This window comes from Papio anubis, chromosome 7 (genome assembly GCF_008728515.1).
Source record: "Papio anubis isolate 15944 chromosome 7, Panubis1.0, whole genome shotgun sequence".
NCBI lineage: Eukaryota > Metazoa > Chordata > Mammalia > Primates > Cercopithecidae > Papio > Papio anubis.
The window spans coordinates 81,432,047-81,459,227 of NC_044982.1; the positions used below are offsets into that span (position 1 = coordinate 81,432,047).

Here is a 27,181-nt window from a genome sequence, read left to right on the forward strand (position 1 = left end):
CAGATGATGGAACTCACCACCAACCTTAAAACCAGAGAGAAGCTAGTTCCAGTGTGGTGATTGTCCTGGGAATCAGTACAATCTGATCTGATGCAGTGCTTTCTCTCTGCAGAATAGAATGCCTTCGCGGTGTTGGAGACCATGCACAAAGTGGCTGGTCAGTCTTTTTTCCTCCTGTGTGTGTCTGTTGTCTTTATTAAGGTTTTATATTTCATGCCTCTTTATTTTTTTCCATCTCTGTCACTTCAAACATTCTATCTTCTTGTCTGTATTTCTTTCTGTATTTACCACCATATTTCTTTTTCTTTTTTTTCTTTTTTTTTTTTTTTTTTTTTGAGATGGAGTCTCGCTCTGTCGCCAGGCTGGAGTGCAGTGGCGCGATCTCAGCTCACTGCAAGCTCCACCTCCTGGGTTCACGCCTTTCTCCTGCCTCAGCCTCCTGAGTAGCTGGGACTACAGGCACCCGCCACCACGCCCGGCTAATTTTTTTGTATTTTAGTAGAGACGGAGTTTCACCGTGTTAGCCAGAATGGTCTCGATCTCTTGACCTCATGATCCGCCCGCCTCGGCCTCCCAAAGTGCTGGGATTACAGGCGTGAGCCACCGTGCTGGCCTACCGTATTTCTTCTGTATTTTCCACTCTCCACCTTCTCTTGGAATTCAGTGAGACTATTGTCCATTTCTTCCTTTAGTCGGAAGCAGGGCATTTCTTAGGCTGTTCATTGGGGTCCAAGAGTGACCTCGGAATATTTCTGCTCTGCTCTGTTGGTCTGTTGTCCTAAGCATGCTGTTGATAAACATGTTACTGTCTTAAAATAACTAGAGATGATGGGCAATAATAGCATGTGTCAAATTATCTTCATTTGTCCTGTGCATTAGGATATATAAAACTGAGCAAAAAAAAAAAAATTGCTTGGGAGATACATACAGCCATTCTTCAAAAATATTTCTTACCACTCATTTTGTAAGTTTGCATTTGTGTAACAATAAAAGTTTACACTCATGCTAAGATGATTAAAGCCAATTTATTATCTTCTATCTTTATTTTCTTTGATGTTTTAAAAAGCTTTTGTTTTTTAGTTGAAACAGAGGAGTCATCTGTCTCTAGAAATAATCTATTCTATGTATATCACAATATCAATTGTTTTTGAGCAGGAAGAGGCTTTGGATATCTAACCCCTTTGTCATCTCTTCCTCCTATACTCTCATCTTTCTGCCTGCCTCTGTTTTGCAGGTGAGAAAGCTGAGGCAGTACAGTTCTACCATAAATCCATAGTAAACTCAGGATTCTTAATTCCAATCTCTTGATTCTTCAGCTCATTGTGATTTTCTACAACTTAAAATATTTCCAATACATTTCATATTAAAGCCTATTTTTCAGTTTAAGGTCATTCTCTCTTAGAAGTTGTTTTCTTGCTTTTTCTTAACCAAAGCTTTAATTGATTCAGTACAAGGGTATAACCAAGTGATGGCTTTGTCTTGTTCTAAAATCAATGTAAAGATTTATTTACAGAATTTGGCAATATTGTATGTATGAATAAATAATTTTGATGTGTACCAATATTTTATGTCTGGTCTGGTCTGGACAAATTTCCACTAGCAAGAGATTGAATTTGTGTTGAAACATACTGTCCTTTCTTAACTTGATTTTTATGAGAGGTGAATTCTGGAATTTGTGATTTTTTTTTTCTTTTCATTCTGAGTTTGTAAAGGAAATTAGGATGTGTCTAATTGGTTATTAGAGTGTTAGGAAATTTCCATAACAGTTAATTTAAATCTACCTTAATTAAAAATAACGTGTTATATAGCAATGGGTAGGAATTTATGACTCTCATGAAGCCAGGCCGTAGCAATTTGAGAAAGCATGAGGATTACAGCTTTAAAGGCCGAGGAGGAGCAGATAGGAACCCATCAGTGGTATCAGTCTTTATTGTGCCCTGGTGTTTAGGTGGATATTGAAGATATATGTAACTGGTGATCTGTGAGCTAGCAATTTTCCTTTAAAATCTGTCTGTTTAAAGTCAGTTTTGTCGTTCCGTTGCCCAGCACAGTAAGCATTTTGTTTTCTGTATTTCCCTCAAGATGAAGAACCCTTGAGGGAATACCGTCTTGTCCTCCACTCAGGGTCTTAGAGTCTTGATTAATTAGCAAATATTGGCCTCAAAAAAGGGCAAAAGACAGTCACTAGAGTCCACAGGGCTTGTAGTAAAATAAAGGGTGCAGAGAAGGAAGCGGCCAGGCTCTCCCGGTGAGTTGATGAGCACCTTGGCTTCCTTTTCCCATTCAGCGGCCCAGGCCCTGCCTTTTTCCCTCACGTTGGGCAGGGGATACTGTCTTGGATGCCGTGATTAGACAGGCATAGAAGACCAGACTTTGGGGGCTAGGGCTATTCACCTTTGTTACTCCAGCCTACTGGATTGCTCCATCCAATTGCCATCTAATTGCAATCCCAATGCTATCTAATTGGCAAGGGATGCCATTGTAGTCATTTGGTTTTCCTTCTTAAAAACTCTGGGAGCTTTCCTGAAAGATACAGCTTCTTATATGTAACATGGGATGATAACCTTATGAGATACATTCTATTATTAATAGGGGGATTAATTGAGACTTTCAAGGTGTTCACCTCCCTGCCTTACATACAGTGAGGACTCAGTAGGGTAAATGGTAGCTACTGCTATTATTATTGGCCTCTGGTGTGTGATAGAATCAAGTAGTGTCTGTTATAAAGGTTCTGAGGCAGAATTATCCTGCTCTCTGAAATAAGAACTTTCAGCTTTAAGGGTAACTACCAAATGAGTGTCCAGGTGTTAGGATTCATTGCAAATGGGATTATACATTCTCTTTCCTCTTCCTAATTGTGTGTTAAGTCTTTTCAGAAGGGAAAGTCTTTTCTCAGGGAAAGCTTTATACTCCCGCCAGCCCTTGGTTCTAAAAGAAATTTTTCACATGAAGCATTAAATAGGAGTCTTTGTGGTTGTTTAAAATAATATATTTATATACAGGCATTCCTCAGAGATATTGCAGGTTCAGTTCCAGACCACAACAATAAAGGAAATATCACAATAAAGCAAGTCACACAAATTTTTTGTTTCTTGGTGCTTATAAAAATTATGTTTACACTATACTGAAGTCTATTAAGTGTCCAGTAGCATTATGTCTGAAAAAATACATACCTGAATTAAATATTGCTAAAAAATGCCAATGATCATCTGAACCTTCAGCAAATAGTAATATTTTTGCTGGTCAAGGGTCTTGCCTCAATGTGGACGACTGCTGACTGGTCAGAATGGTGGTTGCCGAAGGTTGGGATAGCTGTGGCAATTTCTTAAAATAAGATAGCAGTGAAGTTTGCTGCACTGATTGACTCTTCCTTCCATGCAAGATTTCCCTGCAGCTTGTGATGCTGTTTGTTAGCATTTTACCCACTATAGAACTTCTATCAAAATTGGAATCAGTCCTCTCAAACTCTGCTGCTGCTGCTTTATCACCTCAGTTTATATAATATTGTAAGTCCTTTGTTGTCATTTCAACAATGTCCATAGCATCTTCACCACCTCAAGAAACTACTTTCTTTGCTCATCCATAAGAAACAACTCCTCATTCATTCAAGTTTTATCATAAGATTGCACAACGTAGACACATCTTCAGTCTATACCTCAGATTCTAGTTCTCTTGCCATTTCCACCACATCTGCAGTTACTTTCTCTACTGAAATCTTGAACCCTTCAAAGTCATTTATAAGGTTTAGAATTAGCCTCTTCCAAGCTCTTGTTAATGTTGATATTTTGACCTCCCCCATGAACCACAAATATTTGTAATGGCATCTAGAATGGTGACTCCTTTCCAGAAGGATTTGAAGTGACTTTGACCGGATACATCAGAGGAATCACTGTCTATGGCAGCTATAGCCTAATGAAATGTATTTCTTAAATAATAAGACTTGAAAGTAGAAATTACCACTTGATCCATGGGCTGAAGAATGGATGTTTAAGCATGAAAACAACATTAATCTTTTGGTACCTCTCCATTAGAGCTCCTGGATGACCAGGTACATTGTCAATGAGCAGTAATATTTTGAAAGGAATTTATTTATTTTTTCTGAGCAGTCAGTCTCAACAATGAGCTTAAAATATTCAGTAGGCCGTGCTGTGAACAGATGTGCTGTCATCCAGGCTTTGTTGTTCCATTGGTAGAGCACATGCAGAACAGATTTAGCATAATGCTTAAGGGCCCTAGGATTTTCAGAATGGTAAATAAGCATTGGATTCAACTTAAAGTCACCAGCAGCATTAGCCTCTAACAAGAAAGTCATCCTGACCTTTGAAGGTTTGAAGCAAGGCCTTGACTTCTCCTCTCTACCTATGGACGTCCTAAGTGGCATTTTCCAACATAGGGCTGTTCATCTACATTGAAAATCTGTTGTTTAGTGTAGCCATCTTAATCAGTTATCTTAGCTAGAGCATCTGGATAACTTGCTGCAGCTTCTACATCAGCACTTACCACTTCACCTTGCACTTTTATGTGATAGAAATGGCTTCTTAAACCTCATGAACCAACTTCTCCTAGCTTCCAGCTTTTTTTTCTTCTGCAGCTTCATCACCTCTTTCAGCCTTCATAGAATTGAAGAGAGTTGGAGCTTTGCTCTGAATTAGGCTTTGGCTTAAGGGAATGCTGTAGCTGGTTGGCTGGTTTGATCTTGTATCCAGACTGGCCACATTTTCTTCGTATCAGCAATAAGGATATTTTTCTTTCTTATTAATGTATGCCCCGGAGCAGTATTTTTAATTTCCTTCAAGAAGTTTTTTGCATTTCCAACTTGGGTGTTTGGGGCAAGAGGCCTAGCTTTCAGCCTATCCTGGCTTTCGATATGCTTTCTTCACTAAGCTTAATCATTTCTAGCTTTTGATTGAAAGTGAGAGACATAAGAATCTTCCTTTATTTGAAAACTTAGAGGCAATTGTAGGATTATTAATTGGCCTAATTTCAATACTGTTGTGTCTTAGGGAATATGGAGGCCTAAGGCGGGGGCATGGCTGGTGGGAGGAACAGCCAGAATACATACATTTATTGATTGAGTTCAGATGAGGGTAAAGAGACTGGGACAGGGCTGATGGTGGGGAGCAACCAGAATACATGCATTTATTGATTAAGTTCACTGTCATTTTTGGGCATGGTTTACGGCACTCCAAAACAAGTGCAATAGAAACATATAAGAGCATTGATCACAGATTACTGTAGCATATAATAATGAAAGATTTTTAATATTGCAAGAATTATCAAAATGTGACCCGGAGACATTAAGTGGGCACATGCTGTTGGAAAGATGCTGCTGATAGACTTGCTCCACGCTGGGCTGCCACAAACCTTCAATTTGTAAAATATAAAATATCTGTGAAGTGCAATAAAGCACACTAAACAAACTATGTTTATATCTGTGCATTATAGGTTCTATTTTGATATCAAGCAAGTCAAATTGGTCTGCAACAGCTTGATTTTTGTGTCTGAATGCCATTGTTTGTACGTGTACGTTTCTGTCTCCGCAACTGGGAAGCCATTTAGAAATCAGTGATAGGAGTTAGCGCCTAACAATATTTACGTGTGTATCCCTGTATGCATGTTTGCAATCAGTCTTTCATTCATTTCCTGCTCTGTGTATTCACTGCTTTTCTCACCTGGTGGTTCCATGCTAGATTTAGAAAAAAACATTTTTTTTTAGTGGTGTAAGAGGCTGTAATAGATGCTAGTAATGATGTCTATTTTTATGTGCCTCTGAATCCCTTTTTCTCAGAATACTTTATTACCTGTCTGCTACTGCTATTTGGGTGTGTGTCCACTTTTATTTGTTGCCTAAATACAGGTCAGTTCTGCCATACTGAATTTCTGAGCAAACAAGAAAAGGGATGTGAAAAAGCAATGTGTGCAAATAAGGTGGTATGGAGCCACCATTCTCTCTCTAATTCCAACATCTTAAAGGCTCTGAAAGCTTTTCTAACTCATTTGGTGGTACGATTGGACTTGAACAAATGTGAGTCTATTTATGTTCTTCATTTATCTAATTTAGTGGGATCATTTGTAAGTTTTGCTGCAGCAGTATTACTGTGTTTGATTATGGGGTGCTGACCTAGATCCTACTTGGACCATATGGTATACGTACCATATTACCTTTCTAAAATGTCAAGAATGCTGAATTCCAAAGCACACCTGGCTTTAGGGGATTTGGATAAGAGATGTGGGCCTGTAATATTTTTATTTGGGTCTCTAAACTTTTTTTTCAATTGACAGCCTTCCCTTGAGATTCTCTTTTTGGCACCATCTTTTTGAGGTATGCAAGTATCTCCCTTGCTTGTCACTCAGGGAACATTTACTGAGCTGCTGTAGGTTGGGCTTTATACTAAGGATGGGGGCTACTGATAAGAATAAGACGTTTATCCTCTTTGTCCTACGGAAGTTCAGTGCTCCATTATAATGTGCAAGGTGCTATAATAGCAGTTGGTGGAGTCCTAACTTTGGCAGGATAATCATAGCCAGGAACTCCACCAACAATGTAAAGTCAACGTAAAGGCAAAGAACTATGGAAGACAATGTGATCAGGGAGCAGCTGTGTATTTGCTGTGGTCTTTGAAGAGTAAAGCTATGCAAAGGGCTGTTGGGGAGCCAATTTTTGCAGGACCTTATTTACCAAGTTAAACAGTTGAGTGTTTGTCCTTTGGGAATAAGGAATCTTGAGGCCTGGAAATGGAAGGATTGAATTTAGATTTTAGAAAGAATCCTCTGACTTCATTTTAAGGGACTCCAAGAGGAGGTCACTGCTGTATTCTGAGAAACAGGACATTTTTATGAGTGTCCCTCGTGATACTTAACAGTGCCTAGTGCTTTCAGATTTGCAAAAGATTGTCTTTTGCCTTCATTTCTTTTGTAGTAGCCCTGAGGGATGGGGTGGCGATGAGTAAGGAAACAGGCTCAGAGAACTGACTTGCCCCAGGTCATATCTAGCAACACTGGCTGTATCAGGTCTCTTAATTCTACATCTTACACTGTTTGGACATGATAAACATTTTAGTATGTTGCTCAGTCACTAAGAACACTTAAAGATAATCTGCGACCTGCATATCTGCTATGTTTGCCCATTGATTAGACTGTCAGCTCCCTGAGGACTTCCAGTATTCTGTTTGATGTGCCTTTGACACAAAGGCAGCCTTAGAGCAGACACCACCAAGAATCTGCCAGACTTTCTTCTCCAGAACCAGCATAGGGCTAGGAAGAAGGAACGTTTAGGAAAATGTCATTTTCCCTAATATATATCTCATCATGTGCACTTATTATCCAGCTTCTTTGTTTAAAACTCTGCTCTAAGTGTTGTGGGGATTACAAAATGTAAAATAATTAGATTTAAATTAAAAAAAAAAAAAGTCTTGTCATGAGTTAAGCCTATCTGTCTTATTCAAATCCTATACACCAAAATTTCTTGGCTTTTTGCAACACATTTTCTTTTTAATGAATGTTGGGTGTTGAAATCAAAAGGCCTTCTGCGCAGGCTGATTAGAACTATTAGGCTTACGCATTTACTTTGCATTAGTTTGTGCAATAATGAGATATATATGGCACCTTTCCATGTGGGTATTTTTGAAACATAGAAACAAAAAAAAATCATTAAATGGACATTGTTTATTACAGAAGAAAGTTTTAGCTGACCAAAGGCCTAGTAATAACACTTCGTAAGTGAAAGTCATCTTGTGAATCACAATTAAAATTAATAGTCAACTGTAAGTTTTTGTCCCAACCTGCCCCCTACTGAGTTAGCAATGAAATTAAAGATGTAATCTTTTTTTTTTTTTTTTTTTTAACACACCTGGCATCTGTTGCTATTTATGCTAGCAGTATTGCTAGACTGTCTAGGAGTTGAATAAAAGTCAAGTTCTAAGTTATTCTCAGTATTAGAATCCATGTCAATTTAAAAGCATTTATTGAAATGATTTGTTGATGATTGTCCTTTACTAACTTTGTATCAGAAAAGTTTTTGGGGCCCCAGAAGGAACTCTAGAGACCACTCAGTCCCAGGAACTGGACTGGTGGAAAAACAAATTAGGAAACTGATCCCACAGGATCAAGTTCATTCTTGAACTTACCACTTTTAACTTTGGATAACCTCTGAGCTTCTGGTTCCTTATCTGTGATGTGAGGCTTCTGATAGTTTTTCACAGATTCTAAGATATTTTTATTTATTTCACATTTTAACATATGAAATATGTTAAACATAAAAATATGTTAAACATAACATAATCTGAAAACAATTTTTTGTTTTTTTTTTTTTTTGGAGTCGGAGTCTCCCTCTGTCACCCAGGCTGGAGTGCAGTGGTGCAATCTCAGCTCACTGCAACCTCCACCTCCCAGGTTCAAGCAATTCTGCCTCAGCATCCTGAGGAGCTGGGACTACAGGCGCCCGCCACCATGCCTGGCTAATTTTTTGTATTTTTGGTAGAGACGGGGTTTCACCGTGTTAGCCAGGATGGTCTCGATCTCCTGACCTTGTGATCTGCCCGCCTGGGCCTCCCAAAGTGCTGGGATTACAGGCGTGAGCCACCACGCCCGGCCAAGATGTGTTTTATAGTACATTGTGTGTTATGGTTTTGTGGTGTTTTTTCCTCCTAGTATAGTGGTACATAAAATAATTGTGCATCTTATAATCAGTGATTTCTTATATTGCGAGATATGTGCCCTATCAACTTCCCAGGTTATTTTCAGGATCAAATCAGATAATATTTTGCTAAAAGACTATGGCTGTACTAAGAAGCAGATAAGCAAAAGCACCTTTGTTTTTTGTTTTTTATTGCATTCCACTGCATTCCAGCCTTCTTCCATTGCCCAGTCTGGAATGCAGTGGTGTTATCATAGGTTACCTCCAACTCCTTGGCTCAAGTGATTGTCCCGCCTCAGCCTCCTGAGTAGCCACCATACCTGGCTTATTTTTTAATTTCTTTTTCTTTTAAGAAACGGGGTCTCGCTGTGTTGCCCAGGCTAGTCTCAAACTCCTGACCTCAAGTAATCCTCTCACCTTAGCCTCCCATACTGTTGGGATTGCAGGCATGAGCCACCGCCCAGCCACAAAAGCACCTTTGGATGTCCCTTGACAGCCTTTCCCCCTTTTGTTATTTTAAAAATAAATTGGGAAGAGATGGAAAATGGCAACTGCAAATTTAGATGAATCAGTATATCAAATTTGTAAAAAAATATTTGAAAACAAAATTTCAATAGTCATACTGTTGACTTTCTGACGGGCTTTTTTTTTTTTTTCAAACAATACCTCAGTCATGTTTATCCTATTCCAAAAAACTTTCTGTGGACTTGTGATACATTTATAGTAAAGTGTACTCCCATTTGACATTGCACCTAATAGGATAAAATTCTACCAAGTTCAAACCATAGTTAATAATTAAAGACAGTAGAAGAGCATATCTTAATGATCCCCACTTGTTTATAAGTAAGGTAGTCATTTGCATCCTTGGAATTCTGTTAAAAGTGTTCAGTGTCCTTGTTGAAGATTTTAAAATGCTTTTTGGAGACTTGTAGTACCAACATTCAGGTTAGGACCATGTTTTATGGCTGCTAATGCTAAAGTAATAAGTATCCCCTTACGCCATCTTCCCTTGCAATAAGAGCTCTGAGGAAGGCCAGCTTTGGGTAGGAGAGGGGTGAGGTGTAGGAACATCATGAATTTCATTTTGGACAAATTGAATTGGAGATGAGTTTGAGGCATCCAAGTGGTGATGTTGAGTAGGCAGTTGAATTTGTGAGTCAGATAAAAATGTGGCATTTTCAGTATAGAGATGGTAGGTGAAGACTCAGTCTTGGATGAGATCACCTAGGAAACAAGTAGAGAAAGGAGGATTGGAACTAAAGGTTGACAAGAAACCATCAGCCAGCAAACCTGTTTTATTTGGCCTGTGTAATGTTTTTAAAATATTTGAATGAGTTGCTATAGCATATGTTTATGTTTTTTTGGCTGCCCAAAATCTATTTTCTTTTTTGGTAGCAGCACCTTAATTTCCTTTTGAGAAATTACCTATCCTCCAATCTCAGACTTTGTGTTTTAGATCAAGTTCTACCTCTGACCCCAAATGAAGTATGTGACCCAGGGGCGAGCCAATCATTCGCCAACTGACCTAGTCAAATGGTTGGTTCAAGAATGGACTTGTGATTCAAGTTGGCCCAATTACAGGGAATTTCGAGCCTGTGGAGGAACTCTAGGAAGAGAGATTTTCTTGTTTTCTGCTTAAACTTGGCAGAATGTGGGCTGGAGGTCTAGGAACTGCCTTGCTACCCTAGGGTAGAGCTTATCTGAGAGTGAAGACAACAAAGAAGTGGAATTCAGTTGGAGAGACTGGCCCTCATCATATTGATTAACCTGAGTCATTATGTACTTCTAGGTTTTTCAGTTAAATGAGCCAGTACATTCTCTTTTTAGTGTAACCCATTTTGAAACAAGATTTCTTTTACTTGTACCAGAAAGAATTTTAATTGACATGGTTGCCAAGACTTTTAAAATTGTGAGTTTTCACATAGAAATCAGGATTTTTGTCTTGAGCTGAGTAACTTGTTCTAGTTGGAGCATTGGCTTTCCACTTTATTATAGCCTTTTCCACTCCCTATTGTCATCTTCCCTTGATGCCTAGGATCTGTTGCCAGTTATCTTGCTCATTCTACTGTGTTTTAAATTGCATAATAGCATTGAGAGGGAAATGAAAGTTGATTTTGCTTCACTTAATTGTATTAGTTTCTTTCCCCTATGGGTAGCAGGGCTTTTGACCCCTTGTATAGAATGAAAAGAGAAAGGGGACCTAGGTTCAAGCTTTGAGAAGCTTGAACCCTAAAGAATAGGTAGAAGAGGACAGGTCTATAATGAGAAGGGAGCTATGGCAGTAGAAGGAAAGCATTGGTCATGGAGGCCAAGGTAAGGAGTTTTCAGGGAGAAATTGGTCAACGTTGCCAACACCATCAAGATGTCAACTGGTTTGAATTTGGCAACAAAGTGGTCATTGACTTGAACTGGAGCTGTTACAGTGAGTGATATGACCAAGCCAGATTGCAATGGGTTGAAAAATGAATAGGAGGTGAAATAAATGAAGACACCCTATTCTTCTATTTTTCCTCTAAAGGGAAACTGATAAGTAGCTAGAGTCATGTGAGGTTGAGTTTGAGTGCTTTAAAGGCAGGACTTGAGTATGTTGAAGTGCTGATGGGAAGGATCTAGTTGAAAGGGAGAAATTGATTGTATAAACAGGAGAGGAAAGGAATAATTGATCATATGAGCCTGAGAAGGTAGGATGGAGTGGAATCTGAAGCCCAAATGGAGTGGTTGGCCTAAGATGAGAGGAGAGAACAAGATGCAACAAGAGGGAAGAAGCGGAAGGCTGCTACAGTTGTAAATTAGTCTGATGGCGGGAAGTTGCTGGATGAGATGGCCTCCACCTGGGAATGGGGGTGATGGTGGTGTGGGTGTCAGAAGGTGTTGGGTGGAGGTTTAAGAGTGAACTAGTCATTGAGGAGAGTGAGAGAATGGTGAGAATGATTCGGTAAGAGAAATGTGGTAGGGTTGCCCAGCCTGGCTGAGAATGCATTTGCAGTTGGTACTCATGAATCTGCCTGCGTATAGCTTTCTCCAGTGGCCAGGTGCACAGCTGTAGACAGACAGAGATACAGTAGGCATCATCTAAGACTGGGGTTGGGCGGAAGGGGAAAGACACAGGGAGGTTGAGCAAGGCAAGTTAGGGCATTTTGCAACAGTGCTATAGAAAGCATGTTATCAAAACCATGACCATTAGAAAGGAAGCTGAGTAAGAAGGGATGTGCAGTGACACTTCTGATGAGGCCCAAATGGTTGATCAGAGTGAAGGGGATTTTAATAAGAAAGCTGAAGCTGAGGATATTGTAGTCAAAGGGTAGACCATTTGATGGGTGGTAGGTGTCTCAGGTGGAGTGGAAGAGAATGTCGTTGAATGTGAGGACATTCAGAGACATTTCAGAAAACAGAAACCAGAGTTTCGATAGGCTTGGGTATTGAGGTTGCCCATGCTGATTGCAGGATTAGGGGATGAGAGGAAGAATTTGGTCAGGTTTCACATGATGTAATTGGATTGGCTATTTATTAACAACAGATTTTCTTTTTCCTCTAAACCTCCTTACCTTCTGTTTCATTGGAAATTCAGCTGGAGGAGTATATGTAAATGGTTTTGGATTCACCTCTCTGTTTTCAAAATATATACTGGGAGTGATATTTTATCAGAAAAAAAATGTATCTTTAATCACTTTGTTACTAGAGAAAATGTAAGTCATTTAAAACTCTTGAGTTCCTACAGTTTTTAGTTGCTGGGATAATTTGGTTCTCCTTTTTGCCTCACATGGTTATATTGCCTCTGAAGGTGACCGACAGTGCAATCAAACCTTCAAGAACAGGCCAAGTTTAACTGAATCCCTTGTGGCTCTCACTGTGATGAGCTTTGGAGAGTAAGTAGGAAGCTATGTTAGAGACATCTGTTGTCATGTATATCAGGCTTTGGCAGTAACGGAAACCAAGCAGGCCCACCAGTCTGTAGTTTATATACAGTAATCTTAGAGCTCAAAAATTACTTCTGTGAATGGCAAGGCATTGGACAGAACCAGCATTTTTTATACTTGAGAGGGAAAGGAGTTTAAAAGACTCACTGAGAGGGAAAAAAACAAAACAAAACAAACAAAAACAAAACTTGTATTTTATAATAAGATACTAAATCTGATCATCTCAAAACTTCTGAAGGTTGTGATAAAAATGCATACTGCCTAACCAATATGCAGAAATCTATAATCTGAAAAAGAATTTTGGCATGGAGTCTTTAGATACAGCTCTATTTGTTACTGATTCTGGAAAGATTAGGTAAATAACAAGGCATGGGGCAATAGTGTCCAGGTTTCAGGCTGAGGATGATAAGCAAAGATGGCAGCAGTCCCTCAGCACTCAAGATATCTGCTGTGGAATGAAATGTCTTATAGCTTACAGCAGCTATGCTGCCAACCAGGCAATTCACTATGTTTTCTTTAAATCTATCTCCTTATGTTAGGATAGGGAAAAGTAAAGGCAAAAGGAGGAATGCATAAGTCCAACATGATACAGATTGTCCTTTTTTTTTTTTTTTTTTTTTGACTCTTTTGCATTTATCGTTTGTCTATGTAATTTACTAAGTTAGCTCTTTGATAGATTCTTAAGGTTGTGAAAAATCTTGGATTTTTTTCTCAAACTATTCCCAAGGAAAGAATCACTTCTCTGTACAACTCAAGGCTTAACAATCCACAAGTTCCTTTAGACCCCGGGATATTCTAGAGTCCTGAGACGGGTTCTCCTATCTTGGGCTTCAGGCCTTTAAGGAGTGCTTCGGTTGTCTCTAGGAAGAACAGAGAGTTTCTGATAAGCATTATAACTGAATTCCCTGCTTTGTTCTCAGCATGTTTCTATGGACAAATGATTAGTTCATTCTGGACATAAGCCTTCTTGTGGCTTCTTCTTCTCCCATGCTTTTGTGTACATCTTCACTAGGCATAATAAAGCCTGTAAATGTGGAAGACAAGGTAGAAGCCCACCTAGCATTGCTTCTTGGGCTCAGCAGAGCAGAAAGGAATTGAGTTAAATTGCAGCCAAGGAGCCCTAGCCTCCTTAAGATCCTCTAGTAAGTGTCAGTTGAGATTGTAAACTGCCAAGAATAATGCCTGGCACATGGTGGGTTCTTAACTGGTGGTAGCTATTCTTATTGGGCCTGGATGGTTGATCAGAAAGATCCTACAATGAAGAATTTTATAAATTAAGAACTAATCACATAGGCAGGTCAAGGCTAGAAACAGATTTCAGCATCTACAGTGTGACATAGAAGGAAGCAGTGGTCTAGAGAGATTTGGTGACTGTCCTAGGCCATATTGTGTATATTGGCAGATTGGGACCAGGACACAGCTCTCTGGGTTCCTGAACCAGGCTTTCCCTGGTTCATGACTCTGAAAATCACCCTTGAGGAAGGAGTGTGGAAGGACAGGGAGGAAGAGATAGAGTGTCAGCAGAGTGTCCTAACCCTGGGCGGTAATGCCAAAGAATAGCATAGAATATAGGGTTTGGCCCCCCTGATATTTTATTACATTACCCCTCTCAGATGGTTTTCTCTACCTCTTGTATTTTTAGTAAATTCTGGGTTGGTACTTTGTAAAACCGGGAGGGTTTAGGGTCTTAGGGATAATTCCAGTTTTCCATTATTAAAGATTACTCTGTGGGAACTAGGGGAGTCTAGTGCATTACTACCTAGGCCTGGGGTAGGCACCCATGCTCAGTATTTAGCTGTGTTAGGAGTTAGTTGCAGGCAAGTCAGAAGCCGTGGGCAATGGCTGGCTTTGCAAATGTATTAAGAATCTCTGGAAATCCTATTTGTGCACACTGGAGGAAGAATCGGAAGGTTAAAGAAGCAGTACAACACAATGGTGATAGAACAGAAAGGAAGACATACAAAGATCAGGTTAAGAATGTGTTTTCTGGATGTGCTGAGCAGGCAGGGGCAGGGACAGGGGCAGGGGCAGTGTATGTATTGTGTGTTATAGAGAAGTCTTGTGATTGCTTACTTGAGGAGAAGACCTATGGGTAATCCATAACCAAGAGCATTTGGAAAGAGAAAATTCAGGATAGATGCCTGAGCAAACAGAAGAACTACTGGATGGCAAGCAGAGATTCACACTCAACCGTGAGGCAGTTTAGCCTTATAGTTGGAGCACCCAACCACTATGCTACCTTGCCCACTGTGAACCAAGGCCTGGGGAAACAACCAGGTCCAGTAAGTCCTCAGGGCTCCAGATGCTATCTTCCTCCCATGTTTATTCTGAGAGTTGGAAGCAAACTCTTTTGAAAGTACTCATGCTCTTTAATGTTCCCCAGGGATTACTTAGAGCCAAGTAAGTCTCTGGGATGTATTGTGGCCCAAGGCCACCCTTAATCAAATGATCACAACTTGTAGGTTCCCCTGGAGTCTCTGATCTTTGAATACATTGTATCCTTACCTTATACTGTCAAGCTTTTATCTTGGTAACCAAGTATTAACTGGTATTCCCTGCCCTTTGGATCAACCCAAAGCCTTCTAGTGACTTATACTTCCTCTGCCTCTGAGCTTCTGCTTCCTAGAAAGGTGTTTCTGCATCTGTCATGCAGATTCTGAATGCAGCATTTCTCTCATACCAGTTTCCGTAGGGAATCTAGTCCCACCAGATAGGCTTTAGTGAACACTTGAAGAGTCACAGTTTGACATAGGTGGTCTTTCACCAGCTCTGCCAATTCCATCCCTATTTCATATTCTTTCTCCCTTAAACATTAATCAAAGTTCTACCCACATAGGGGCAGCCACAGAGGAGTGAGAAGTCCTTACTTTTATACTCTACCAACTAGCACAAATAAATTCTGTTTATTTTCCAAGAATTTTGGTGAATAAAAAATTGTGTCATCACATGCCCTTGTGCTTAAGTGCAAATATGTAAAATTAGAGATACTACTTTATACCTGACATCTACTTGACTAGGCTACTGATTATCCCATTACTGGACTATTTGTATTAATTTCTAATAAGCTTTTACCTGCATACTCAGCACCATGTACTATACAGCTGGACAGCACTTACCTAAGTTTCTTCTATTTATTTCCTCTATCCGCCACTTCTTTTCTTCAATGCAGGCCTTATAATTTTCCTTTTAGTTCTCATACCAAATACCCATGTAATTAGAGCCCGAAGTATTGTGTGAAGCCATGTCATATCTCCTTTGCTACATGCTTCCTTGTAGCCTGGAATATATTGTTTGTTTATTTTTTTTTAAGTTGTATGCTTTCCTAGCTCAATTTTATGATTGATGCCAGCAATCCTTTTCATGTCCTGTTTAGTAAGTTCACAAACCAGGAGTCTCCCTGATACTAAAAACACATCAAGCGTTTTCTTTTGCGTAAAAGTTGTATATGACATGTAGGCATTTTAAGACTTGGATTCCTTTCTCTAGAATGTGAATTTCTTATGATCTTTTTGGCATGGATTTTCAGGATTCCTTTACACTTGAAAAGAGCTATGAGGGATTTAGTAAAACTGGAAAATAGATCCCCAATACAAAGGATTTGAGTGGGCGAGGCCAGGAAATAGTCACTCTCTGAGGATTGCCTAGGACCTCAGTAACTGTGATTCTTTCTAGTTTCAAGGAATTAGGAATCTGGTACCATTTCTGATTAGCACAAAGTAAAGAGGAAGCTAACTCCATTTTATTTTTATTTTTATTTTTTTAAAGAAAAAATTTCTACCCTGGGGAAAATAGGAGAGTCAAGCTTTAAAATAGATAACAGTATTTACTGATGAGGCTAAACAAATAGAAGTTTGTAAAATCTTTTTTTTTCCTTGGGTCAAAAAGAAGAATAAAAGGGGAAAGTAGAAAAAAAGTATAATAGGTTATAATAAGAATAGTAGGTAGCATTTACTGAGCAGGCATGTTGTTAGGCACTCACCTAAGCATTTTTCGTTTCTCATCTTAGCTATTACAACAGCCCTCTGACACTTCCACTCATCACTTTATTTTTTAGTTGAGGAACCCATGATGCAAGAGAGGCTCCACAGTGTCTCCAAGGTCACACAGCTAATCAATGGCAGATCAACAGTTTTAACCTTGGCAATCTGGTTCAAAGTTCATACTCTTAGCTACAAGTTGACACTGCCATATATTGAGTTATTTTGACTTTTTTCCTCACTTTGAGTTCAGCCTCCCAGAATATATGTAAAGCACAGGCGAAGTAGCAGTTCGAGCTTTTTTGTTTTCTTGTTGTCGCTTGTTTATTTAATAACAGGGTTACAAAAAAAGGCACTATGCAGTCTAAATCAAGTTTAATTAGACCCATGTGGAAAACATAACAATTATCCATACCAAATTTCTAACATTTTTCTTTTTTCATGTTCAATTATTAATAGTCATTGGTGCACATATTATTTCAGTTATTTTCTAAGTGGAATAATTGAAACTTGCTCCGGGATTCTAACTATTGCCTGGTTCTTTAAGAATCTTTATCGAAAAGGAATTTTTTTTTTCTAAAAAATAGTAAATCCATTTCTGTTTATGGGATGAACTTTCCCTTGGTGATCATTGTCTTGCCAGGTGTGGAATCTCGACATTAAATTAAACTCCTTTATCTTCCGCCTCCCTGGGGCTGATGGAAGGGGTGGAGGGGGTGGGATGGGAGGGCAGGGTACATACCCTGGAACAGGGGGTATAGAGGAGTGCACAAGAGGCCCCTTCATTAGGTCCCAGATATCTCTGTCTCCAGCTTCCTGCACTGAAACTGAGGTTTTAGAAGAACCAGAGAAATCCCCTTGATTCAGATTATTCAAATGTGATTTTTTTAAAAGTAGTTCTCTTTTATTTTGTAGAGAAAAAGATAATGGTTATCTTTCTCTTCCCCAATATAAATAAGGGTGTTCTCATACTGCTTTTATAATTCAATTTAAAAATCCCTCCGTGATAGTTTTCAGTATTTTCTTCATTATAATATTCTTCCTTTATCCAAGTCATAAAAGGATCATAGAAATATAACAAATGAAATATCATTATTATGTAAAAGCAGCCATCAATAGAACTTTGACATAAGTGATTTAAAAGTAGAAAAGTTAGGGTATTCGCCAACATTTAAAATGATATGGTAATTACAGAAAATTTGGGAGATTCAGAGAAATAGAAGCAAAGAAAATCAAATACCCATAGTCCCTATATCCAAGGAAAAAAAAGTACTGTTTTCATTTATTTTCTTTTTATGTGAAAAGCTTTTTACACAGTTTTCAGTGTCGAGTTTTTGTCTGTCTTTCTTGGTTATCATACTATAAATACAGTTTTGTTCTCTGCTTCATTGGAGAGATGTCTGTGGTTCAGAGACAGCTGACTCAGAACTTCTTTGCGGAACATACCCTGTCACAGTTCAACTTTGCAGAACTTTGGCTGATAGCCTTGTTTATCAAGTGCTCTGTTGACACGGACTGTGTGCCTTGCACGGTAGCTGAATGTGCAGGGCCTGCCTCTCAGCATCTCACAGTATAGCTGGAGAAGACAAGTAGACATTTTCATGGCTGCTTCTAATTTTAATTTTATCTATTTGTTTAGATACAGGGTCTCCCTCTGTCACCCAAGCTGGAATGCAGCGGTGCAATCTTGGCTCACTGCAACCTGTGCCTCCCAGGTTCAAGTGATTCTCCTGCCTCAGCCTCCTGAGTCCAGCTGATTTTTATGTTTTTAGTAAAGAAGGGGTTTTACCATGTTGGCCAGAATGGTTTTGAACTCCTGGCCTCAAGTGATCCATCTGCCTCAGGCTCCCAAAGTGCTGGGATTACAGGCATGAGCCACCACGCCCAGACATATTTTTGACTTTTTTGGTACAGAAAATTTCAAACATACACAGGAGTACAAGAGAATATAATAGCAGACCCTATGTGCCTCTCTCTCAGCTTCAACAATGATTAACTTATGGCCAATCTTGTTTCATCTAGATCTCAGCCTCTTCTCTCTACCAGGGATTATTTTGAAACAAATCCCTGACATCCTATTATTTTATTAGTAAATATTTGGATACACATCTTTAAAAGATAAGGACTCTTTTTTCTTTTAGTACTATAATACCATTATTACACTAAAAAAATCTCTAACATAATCAAATATGGGCTATTTAGTCAGTGTTCACATTTGTTTGGGTTTTTCTCATTAGTTTGTAACAGTATCCTCATAAGGTCCACACATTGCAGTTGGTTGACATGCCTCTTCAGTCCCTTTTAATCTGTAGATTTACCCTTCACTGTCTTTTCCTTGTGATCTGTTTTTTTGTTTTGTTTTGTTTTTTGTCAAACAGGATCATTTATTCTGTAAATTTTCCCACTGGCTGGATTTTGCTGATTCCATCCCATGAAGTTAAATGTTAAATGTTCCTCTGTTTAACATATTCCTCTAGCCTCTGTATTTCTTGTGAACTGGTAGTTACATTTAGAGGCTAGATTGAATTCTGTTTCAATTTTTTGTCAAAAGTACCACATGAGTAGTGTTAAGTATTCCCATGAGAAGACTCTTACCTTTACGGTGTGTGTGTGAAAGAGAGATGTTGATAGCCAGTGCTGATTGGTGCTGCCTAAATCCGTCAATTCATTAGGGGTTTTAAAATGTTATTTCATGTCCATCATTTCTCCATTTATTAGCTAGACTACTTTTATAAAGAATAATCTAGCCAATCCAATAATCTGTTTGGCTATCCTGAGGTACAGTTGTATAGAAAAGGCAAGAAAAATGCTCGATTCTTTCCATTTATCTACCAGTTTTCAAAATATTTGGCTCCCTAGCATCCAAAGATAACCAATTTGGGGAGCAGGGGAAAGAGAGAAAGAGAAATTGGTGGCTTATTAAGAATTCATTAATTTTAAAATATTTGATGTTTCAAACCATTACATTTATTCTTTTGTTGTTGTTGTTGTTGTTGTTGTTGTTGTTAAGAGGTGGGGTCTTGTTCTGTCATGCAGGCTGGAGTGCCGTGGAACTATCGTAGCTCACTGCAGCCTCATACTACTGGGTTCAAGCAATCCTCCCACCTCAGCCTCCCACAGTGCTGGGATTACAGGCATAAGCCACCTTCCAGGCCATTTCATTTATTCTTATTGAAACTAAAATTGTCTCATCTTTGGCCAATGGGAATCCCTTTGTGTGGTCTCCTGAATCCTTTTCGTTTATAACCTTAATAGTCTTTGACAGCTTCCCTGCTTTTTGTATGTTAGGCCAATGGTTCTCAAAGTATAGTCTGGGGATGCCTAGGGGTTCCCAAGACCCTATTAGTGAGTCTGTGAGGTCAAAACAATTTTCATAATAATAAGACATAATTTACCTGTTTTATTCTTATTCTCTTACATGTATAAAGTGAAGTTTTCTAGAAACCATATATTGGCTATTGGAATGTATGCTGGGTTTTTTTTTTTTTTTTTTTTTTTGAGAAAGAGCCTTGCTTTGTTGCCCAGGCTGAAGTGTAGTGGTGCAATCTCAGCTCATTGCAGCCTCCACCTCCTGGGTTCAAGCGATTGTGATTCCCCTGCCTCAGACTCCCAAATAGCTGGGACTACTGGCACTAGGAGAGTTGGGGCTTTATCATATTGGCCAGGCTGGTCTCAAACTCCTGGCCTCAAGTGATCCGCCCGCCTCGGCCTTCCAAAGTGCTAGGATTACAGATGTGAGCCACCGTGCCCGGCTGTGTGCATGCATGTTCTCATGTTTCGTAGAATTTTTTAAGGTAAGCTCTTTGAAGTCTTGAATAATTTCTAAGAGTGTAAAGGCATCCTAAGACCAACAAACTTGAGAACTACTATTCTAGGCTCATCTTTTATGTTTCGTGCTATATACATATAATCACTTGTGGCGTTCTAAATTAGTTCCATTTTTTTAAACTCAATTTTTGTGTATGCCTGAGTGATCAGATTCAAGTCTCACAGCTAATAAGTGGCAAAACTAGAATTTGACTCTAGTCAAATCTGAGACTGCAGTGAGCTGCTCTTTTTCCATTGTACTGCAGCCTGGGTGACAGAACGAGATCCTGTCTCACAAAACAAAACAAAAAACAACTAGTACTCTGAATATGTTGTTTTTCTGGTCACAGTAGGAAATTCAAAATGTAGTAATAGTTTCTTAGAGTATTGACTTTTGAAGATCTCAGTCATCCGGAGAAGAGCCTGCCTTGCCTGTGGAATTCGTTAATGGCTCATATATTTCCACTAATTTCTGAATCCAGGATCCAATCTATCGCTCACCTGTGTAGCTTAGACATACTTTTTTTTCATCCTGTAGTTGGCTGAACCAAATCCTGCAAGAAAACATTCTGCAATTTTAAAAACTGAATAATGGTGCCTTAAGCCTGGGACTCTCATTTATTTTTTATCACTGAACGGTATATAAACCTCTAAAACATGGCTACTTAAAATATAACTGGATTTTGTAGTCTCTGGGGCTCAGGGAAAGCATAATTTTGTCTCATTCTCTTGGGCTGAACCCAGTAACGTGCCATTTTGTCACAATTCTCAATAACCTTAGCTTCTCTTGGCTAATGAACAACATTAGCTCTTATTTCCCAGGTATAGAAGAGTTTCTATCGTAAGAAAAGGAAGTGTGTTTCCTGAACAGTTATCAGTGGCTTTCTGAAGTTAGTGCATATACAGGAGAGGAGCAGTCTTACGTAATATCCTTGAGTATTTTTCCAACATAGGAAATACCTGACGGTACCTGACAGCCTCAGGTGCCATCTGGAAAAGTGTCATCTTGTAGGAAGCTTGGATCAGAGCCTGTGTCACTATTCAGGTGCGTCATAATTACTTTGTGGTTCTGGTGGGGAGTGAAGCAAAGACTATGTCAAAGGTTGCAGGGTTCTTAATGGAATATAAATTTCTTTGTTGGAAAGTAGATCTTGAATACTAAACTACTTTTTGTAGTTACAGACAAATTCAGTTTGAACTGTAGCCTTGCTTGTTATTTTTCTCAACATTAAATCTACCATTGTGGAAAGGTCTCAATATCTGATTTAATATCTCAATATCTCAATATCTGATTTGTTGCATTTAGATTTCTATATTTGGACTGTCATTTTCATGGGCTTTTCTAGCAAGTCATCTCATTGACTTTGTTGAAGGTAGTTTTAGAATAAAGTCAGAATGTAAAGTAGAAAGGTGGTTCTTTCATAGGATGGGCTTTGAAACTCCACACCACCACCATTGGTCTTGTCAAAATTTTATTTTCTTTCATGTTTATCACTTTTACCAAATCCTTCCCCCTAAAAGAAAGGAAAAAAAAAAAATCATCAAACAGACCCGTCTCCACATGCAAAGCATGTAGTACGTGATGATTAATGATAGGAGCCTGGAACTTAAGGCTGGGGAATGCCAGGAATTTGGGGTTCTAGTGTCACTAAGGCTCTGCCTTTGTGTGCTTTAGTTTCCTGTTTAGAAAGTTCTGCTCCTTCATAAGGACCTTGAAGTACTAGGAGGAAAGGTGCTTTGTGTGTGGAGTTTTCCGTAAAGTGCAGTCCCAACTAAAAGGCTGCGTTAAAGGTAGGTAAATACCTTATAAAAACATATTTTAAATACAAAACATTGGTTAGTTTATGCCACTTATTTATTTATTTAAGTATAAAATAGCCTCAGGCAATTAGAATTCAGGTTTAAAATTCAGGTTTTGTTTATTGAATTCTCTTCCTAAGAGCAAAGAATATAAAGGCTTGGGAAGTAGAAATTGGAACACATTTTAATTGCCTGAATATGTTTACCGGAGAAGAAGTTTTATTAAAGTGGAAACATGTTCTTCCTCTGAGTCTGATTACAGGCTACTTTGGGCTAGTCCATAAATCTGTTTTCAAATCTAAAGTGAGCGTCACCATCGTAAAGTGTGCCATAACTTAACAGCTCTTCCTGAGGACTGCCTTGGCTAAAGATTCTATGGTGAGAACTCAGAATTCCAGGAATGCGTGTTGAGCTGGAATCTCTCATATCAGTGATTCCCAAAGAGGAATGAGGGTGTGTCCGAATCTCCAAGAGTGCTTTTGAAGCTCTGAAAACCTCTCTTCCTTTGCCCAGGATCTTAGTGAGCCACTGTTAGTAGCAGTTGTGTTTGGTATCTTTAGGTGTTTTAGTGAAAAAACAACTGAAGTTAGGCTGATGAGGAGATTGGGGGTAGCCTGTTAGCTTTTCTCCCTGGAGAGTGCCACTCACTCTAGAAAAAGTAAATAATGGCTTCGAACGATTTGTAGTTCATACAGTGGCAGTCACATTGCTGAAAATTTGGTAGCATATAATGTTTGTGGTATTTGGCTTGGTTCTAAATGCAGTTTGTGTGTGTGTGATGTTGTTTTGCATGAAGAGGCTACATGTAGGTGCTTTGATGCCCCGGAACAGAAACCAGCGGGACTAGAAAACCTGAATCTCTTAGTGTCAGCAGGGTCAGCACCAAGTTGGAGTAAGTTCTCAAAGACTACGTGACATTGTGGCAATGGCGTGCTCCTCAGTTTGTCGGGCTGGGCTTGTTGGGTTTCTGGTTCACTGAGGGAGGAGATTTTCTGTGCATTTGATTACGCTACATGATACTGTGCAACCTAACATTTTGGGCTTTGGGTCTGGGAAGGAAATGTATTTTGATTATTTATTGTATAGTTTTGTATAATTTGTATAATTTACGCCTCATTTTGAGATGCAAGTAGGAAAATGGAAAAACAAGGAACCCAAGTAATCAGCAAATGAGCTTAAGAGAAAAGTCCCTGGGAAATTAAATAATATTTGAAGCTTCAAAGCTGTATGTTTAAGTTTTAGAACATCAGATATTAGGACCCAGTGATAAGAATTCTCCATGTATTGAACTGTTTTGAAATTTCATTTTTTAATTGCTTTAAGACATCCTTAACTTGATGTCTTATAATGCAGTTTGATAGTTGTGTGAGACCATTCTGAAGTGAAAACCAACAAATTAACTAGAAATGATCTTAGCTATCATCCCATCCATCCTTTTTATTTTGCTAATGAATCCAGTAACTTGTGATCAAAGTCGTATCTTGCTCTCAGAATTCTCCATGTCTCTCGTGGGGTTAGCACATAACATACACTGGCTGACTGGTAGGCTGGCTGAGATAGTATTTGCTAAAAAACCCTAAACCTTTTGACTACAGTATTTGTGAAGAAAGTCTTGGTGGAAGCTTTGAGAAGAATGGTGGAAGATGTTAGAATGACTCTTCGTTTTGGGATTTAAAAGCTTAGCCATTCTTCTATGAGTTGCTAGACGCTGCTGCTTGCTATTCTAAAAGCTTCTGATGTGTAGAATATTCTAAAGGTATAAAACCTTTTGATGTGTAAAATGTCTTTTTTGTTACACATTCTCAAGCTGGTAGTCTCTATTACCATTACTTTGAGAGCATTATGTAATTGCTATTTGAGAGTCAACAGAAAAATGAATAAATAGGAATTATTGTTGCCAATAGACACTGTTCTCCATACACCAAAAATTAAATAAAACATGAATTTTAAAGCTCCATCAAGCAATAGCTTGTCAAATTAATTATAACATTCAGTGAGTCTTTAACAACCTAAAGTAATTTATCAGGTACATTTGTCTTACCAGACTACATTTGGAAAGATGAACTCTTTTTTTTTTTTTTTTTTTTAAGACAAGGTCTCTGTGTGTCTCCCAGGCTGGAGTGCAGTGGTTTGATCATGACTCACTACAGCCTCAACCTCCTGGGCTCAAGCAGTCCTCCCACTTCAGCTGGGACCACAGGCATATATACCACACCTGGCTAATTTTTTGTAGAGTTGGAGTCCCACTCTGATGCCCAGGCTGGTCTTGAACTCTTGGGCTTAAGCGATCCTCCCACCTTCATCTCCCAACGTGCTGAGATTACAGGTGTGAGCCACCATACCTGGCCAAAAAGATACACTTTTAAAACTTAAAAAAAAAATTTTTTTTAATGAATTGTGTCTACTTCCCATGTATAGAGCTGAGTCTGGCAGCTAACATTTTGTTCATGTGGGAATCAGGCAAATTTGTTTCTGAATTAAAGGAATTTCCTATCTTCGTTTCTGGCTTCATGCCATGGGTGCCAGTGCCAGCTGAGAGAGCCATCTGCAGGACTCTGTAGTAGAGTGGGAGCCAGGTGAAAGTGAGCCAGGCCTGCAGATGTGGTTCTTGTTAGGTGAAGACTTAGCAGAAGTGTGTCCAGTCCTGGAGATTGTCCATTCTCAGTTTGTTTGGAGACTTTAAGATGGTAGAACAATGACAGGTTTCTAGAAACCTTGTGTTTAGTACAAAAAGTGGCTTGTCTGTGAGACCTCCTTTTGAGATGTTCAAAAGAATGTGAATATATTGGAACACTGCAGAAATAATTTCTTCTGTGGTTCCAAAATCTTTAGATTTGGAAGGAAGAATTCAAATAATTGTATTGATTTCATCCATTCCTTCCGCAAATGTTTATTGAGCATTTCTAATATGCCCTGCACTGATTTGGATACCAGACAACATGGACATAATTCCCTGGCCTCACAGAGCTTCCAGTGGAGGAGACAGACACATACAGAAGTTAAATATGTCAGACAGTGATATGAGCTATGGGGAAAACTAAAACTGGGAAGGAGATGGGAATTGTGCCAAGGAGTAAGAGAATCATGTCGAGACCTGGGGTCTTGTACTACCTATGGTGACTGACTGTACCCACAGGCATGAAATAGAACAGTCATTTACATATTGTGGTTGGTTGTGCTGTCATAGTTACTACTACCATTATCACAGTCACCGTCAGAAAGCATTTACCCCACACCTCTTAACAAGGTTTTATACAGAATGAGTCATATAGCTAAGTGTTTGTCCTCAAGACTGACAGCCCTTACGTGTACACATGCAGATAACTTACTAATGATGATAGAAATTCCAACAATTGTATTCATTCAACAAATGTTTATTGAATGATGGTGTATACAAGGCATTGTGGAGATACATAAATCACATATGTATCTTGCCAAAGGGTCATATAGTTCAGTAGTGTCATAGAGCAGGTCATTTGCATGTCAGTGATTTAACATTTGAGATAGACCATGAAAGTCTATGTCATATGCTGATTTTGCATTTTTGCCGAGTCATAATTTTGAGTCAACTGCTTTGGGAGGCTGGTATGGGGTAACTAATGTAGGAGTGTGTGTTTAGACATTTCCTTGTGTCTACATTTCAGTGAGGAATTGTTTCTACCTATTGCTGAATATGGTAAATGCCTTTGAAGTAAAATATGCCTTTTTTTGGTGAAAAATTCCTCTGAGAAGAAAGCCAGCTTCTAGAGTTGGTGATGGAATTGCTGAATCTAAGATGTGATGTTTCTTGGTCAGTACATGGAACCATTGAGGGCCTCAAGGAAATACTTAGCATTTTGCTGCCCTTGTCAGGGAAATTTTATGCTGTACTGGTGTGTGCCAGCTTGGACATGAACCCCTCATGAATATATGTTTTGGATAGATCTTGATAAAGGCCCTAATGGGAATGTGGACACAGCAGAATTTATCTCCCTTGCTTGAAGCAGAGCTGTGTCTTCTGGGCCCCAATATCAGATTCTTCCCTTTCCTTGACAAATAAAGCATCAACCATATTTATGTTAGGGTTCCTCATGTTTATTATCTATATGGGACCAAAAGTTTGCTACCATAGAAACATAGTTTTTTTAATGTATGTATGTATACATATATATACACACACATATACATATGCAGCCTTAGAAACAAGGCAAGAGAAAGCTTGAAAGAGGGAGGAAAAGCCGTAAAATACCATGGCGGAGGCTATGGCTTCTCAGCATAATCCATGTTTTCCTCTTCCTGAGCCCACAGCAAGAATGCATTTCCCAGCCTCCTTTGCAGTTAGGTACAGCCACGTGCCTGAGTTCCAGCCGATGGGATGACCACAGTGAAGACAGCTGAGCCCAACAGCTTGAATCCCTAGTTCAGTGTGAGGAAGAGGAACACCTCATTCACCAGTTCTCTGTCATGGGAGCAAGAACAAAGGTCGGAGGTGTTTGAGCCATTCTAAATAAGTCAGGGGTCTATTTTGACAGTGATGAGTTTGGATCATAATCCTGAGTGTCATAATCCTGAATGTTGAAATTCTGAACATCAAAATCCCAAAAGATCAAAATCCCTAAAGTCCAAAGTCCCTCTTGTCTAAAATTCTGAAAATCACAATCACAGGATGTTTATGTTAGGCCAGCTCTTTTGGGCTATCTCTATACAATTGTCCAAAATCTTTCCCTGTAATATACATTTTTATATGCTGAATTTTCTTTTTAGTTATTTAGCTTTTTTCTTTTCTCTTTTTTTTAGTTTTTTTCCCACTATTTTAAATTTGTAGAATTATTTTTTATAGTTCACTATGCTATGTATTTCATTTTTGCATCACTTCCAATACTGGAATTATAAATTGTGTAGAGACTTTAGAGAGTTCTAATTCCTTTTATGCAATTTTTTGCAAATTTGACTCCACAAAAGTGTATTATCACCATGTTGAGTTTGTGTGTAAGCATTCTGTGTGCACTTGAAAATGTTGCAACTTTCTCAGCACATAAAGAGATGTTCTTTTTGTACATCTGCAT

The 27,181-nt window shown here is 38.9% G+C and overlaps 1 protein-coding gene across 2 annotated transcripts in view; it reads left to right on the plus strand.

The window, feature by feature from the left end:
* Positions 1 to 27,181, plus strand: part of STXBP6 (syntaxin binding protein 6) — a 251,812-nt gene that overhangs the window by 18,128 nt on the left and 206,503 nt on the right. The window contains exon 1 of one of the 2 annotated variants that reach the window (XM_009211332.3): positions 22,840 to 23,028. The exons of the other annotated variant lie outside the window; for it this stretch is intronic. The gene's annotated coding sequence lies outside the window, so the exon portion shown is untranslated. Of the gene's footprint in view, positions 1 to 22,839; positions 23,029 to 27,181 lie in introns of those variants that run through there. 2 annotated transcript variants of the gene reach the window in all.